Source organism: Squalius cephalus, assembly GCF_949319135.1.
Source record: "Squalius cephalus genome assembly, chromosome: 14".
Classification (NCBI taxonomy): Eukaryota; Metazoa; Chordata; class Actinopteri; order Cypriniformes; family Leuciscidae; genus Squalius; species Squalius cephalus.
The window spans coordinates 36,359,070-36,362,121 of record NC_137135.1 but is presented as its reverse complement, the minus strand read 5'-3'; the positions used below and the strand labels follow the sequence as shown (position 1 = coordinate 36,362,121).

At 35.0% G+C, this 3,052-nt stretch overlaps 1 long non-coding RNA gene across 1 annotated transcript in view; it reads left to right on the top strand.

Moving 5' to 3' along the window:
- Window positions 1–242: 242 nt before the first annotated feature.
- LOC307171546 overlaps window positions 243–3,052 on the top strand; it is a 3,045-nt gene continuing 235 nt past the window's right edge. Inside the window, exons 1-4 of the long non-coding RNA XR_013823565.1 lie at window positions 243–396; window positions 612–715; window positions 1,512–1,655; window positions 1,751–3,052. The exon at window positions 1,751–3,052 is cut by the window's right edge and continues 235 nt beyond it. This is a non-coding gene — a long non-coding RNA (uncharacterized lncRNA). The remainder of the gene's footprint in view (window positions 397–611; window positions 716–1,511; window positions 1,656–1,750) is intronic.

The window sequence follows — 3,052 nt, the reverse complement described above, 5'->3', positions numbered from 1 at the left end:
GAGTGCTTAGTAGTCTTAGTCTTCTGGGAGGCATGAAAAAAGTAGTGGATAAGTGGATAGGAGTGCATCATTTCATAATCAGAGTTTCATGTTAGTTTGATAGTAGTTAATTTTCTAAAGTGTTACCTTGTATTGACTGCATGGGTCTCTGTGTGTGTCCGTACTCAAATTCTTTGTTTCCACATGTAAACGTAAAAGGGGGGAAAGAAAGCAAGAAAAGAGAGAACATCCACGCCCCGTTTGCACAAAGTGAAAGTGAGAGCTGTGTGAAGACGACATGTTTATGGCATATTAAGTGCGAGTAGCTTTTTCTTCAACCGCAATCCCAACATTCCTGACTGAACAGAATCAGAATGGCCTGTCGTGTCGATTATGTCTACAGACCCAGTGATATCGGTGAGTTTTGCACAGTAAGAGTTCTTATCAGAAAAAAAGTATATTTTATACTCTGCATGTTGATTATGAGTTTTTCCATTTTTGATTGAAACAATTGTTCTATACCTTAAAATAGCTAATTGGAAAGTAGCCTATACATGCTGAAAATAATTATAATAATATTTGCAAAATAAAAACAATCTTTATTTCTGACCATCTGAACTGATTTTTTTCAGATAAAAGTGACAACGACCCGAGCATTTCAAGGGCTAAATTATCATGCGGTCACGTCACGTCTGCCAAGACTTTAGTGGAAAGCTGCACAGCTCAGCTGATGAATGTGAGTTATTAGGTTGCCTTGTAAGAGTCAACCTTCTGATCATTTCAGATTCAACTTTATTGTCATTGTGCAGAGTACAAGTACAGAGCCAATGAAACACAGTTAGCATCTGACCAGAAGTGTAAACAGTAAATATATATAAATGAATAAATCTAAACATATATATAAAATAACATATTAGGAGAGCAAAATATAGGATGCAGAAGCAGAGACCAGCTCAATGCAGTTGTCTAAAAAACTATACCAAGTGCAATATATTACAAAATGCAGTACAAGGTGCAAATTTAAAGTATAAACACAGAAAGTGCGTTATTGAGAATGAGGTGTGTGTGTGTGTACATGGCCAGTGACCACATCAATGCACAATGGCATCATGAGGTAGAAAGGAAAGTGCAAAAGTAAGAGGCATAATAGGAAACATTTGTAAGTGTGCAGTGTTGAGGCATGTTAATGTACTATGCAGACTATTATTATAATTTTTTACTCAGACCTTCAAACTGTCTGACGTATAGTAGCCTATGTCGTATCTTTTCTAACTCATCCACCTTACTCCCAAAAATCCCCAAGACTTAAGGCAGGAATACACTACACGACTTTTAGTCTGGAGGACTGATTTTTATATGATTTTTATGATTGTTTTAAAATTATTTTATAACCTCATGTAGTCAGATTCATTTAGTAAAATTATACAATCTCTTTCATGTGAATTAAACCATTTAAATGTTCCTTTCGTATAGGCATGACATTTTAAAATCTAGAATTTTTTTTATCTCAACAATCTTGTATTTTTTCATAGGGACAAGTGGAACTGAAATGTCCGATCTGTACAAAAGTGTGGCCGTATGGTGAAGTGAGAACATTGCTTACACACGAGGAACAACTTTATTTTAAAGACACACTCCGGGAAAATGCAGCTAAGAAGAAGATTGATATCAAAGGGGTATAAACTTCTATTCCCTCTTTTTGTTAGTAAACCAAAGCTGTCTATTTAGATTTTTACGGTCTCTTTCTCCCCCAATGTTCTTGCTTGTTTAGTGTCCAGGTTGTGGATCCTTCATTGAAAGAAAACACTCTTCTGACCTCTGCGTTCAGTGTGTGTTCTGCACAGTAAAGATGTGCTGGCAGTGTGGGAGAGACTGGAAAGGGCCTCGACCTCGCACGGATAAGTGTGACAATCTGGGTTGTTCTGACAGTGACTTAAATATGCTAAGAGACTGTAAAATGATTACTTTGACATATTATAAAGACAAAACCATTCAGTGTCCATCGATTCGTGCCTGTCCGGATTGTGGCATGCTGATTGAACACACTGGAGAACGGTGTAAATTTGTGGCATGCTGTAATTGTCAAAGATCATTCTGCTTTGTCTGTCTAAAGTCTTCTAAAGTCTGCTGTACATCTGGTGAGGCACCAAGACAAACATCGATTCCTTAGAATCTCAATTATTGACCAAATGTTATATTGGGTAAAATGTCTTTTTGATTATGCATATTACAGAAACAGACATGATCACTATTTTGGACAAAGTTTCAGGGCTTTGTCTCAATTCTTGAATGAGGGTTTTTTTTTTCTGTCAGAACATTAAGTTCAGATCTCTGATTTTTTTGTACAATCGCTAGGAAACATTACTCAATACTTTGGCCATTCTTTTAAAACTCTTCACACAGTGATCACAGCATCAGTCTATGTGCCATAAACCAAGGATCATTTATCATTGTTTCGGCACAAAATGCATTTAATGATGACATTTCAATTTACATGAACACCAGTTTGTACATGATTACACATTCTCTTTTCAAAACAGTTCAAGTTCAGTTTAAAACTTACAAAAATGAATAAGACAGAACTTTGCACCATTTCTACTATAACACCATATTGAAATATATTCAGAATTAGATATATCTGAACACACAAGCGTTAGTCTTTCAGTTTCATTATCATACAAAAGGAGAAACTTAGGAATAATTTTGTACAGTAATGTAAACATGGATGATGTTATAGAAACTGCAGTGAATTATAAACAGTGTAGTGTCAATCTTGTTTTGTAAAGAAAATGTATAAAATAAATCATTGTGTAATGCTGCCTGTTGTTAGTGTTTTTAAGGTCATTGCTTTATGTGTGTGTGTGTTTGATGTCTGATAAACTGTCAAATGAACAGCAATTGTAATGCAATGTGATTCACAATCTTACCAATAAGAAATGTAGAAAAGAAATAAGATTATGTGGAAGAATGTGAGGTGTTGGTGTTTAGGAAAACATGACAGACGATGTTGTTTTTTTGTTTTTCTTGCATGGATGTAATTTTTATGGTAATTTTCTGTAAAACATTACATGTA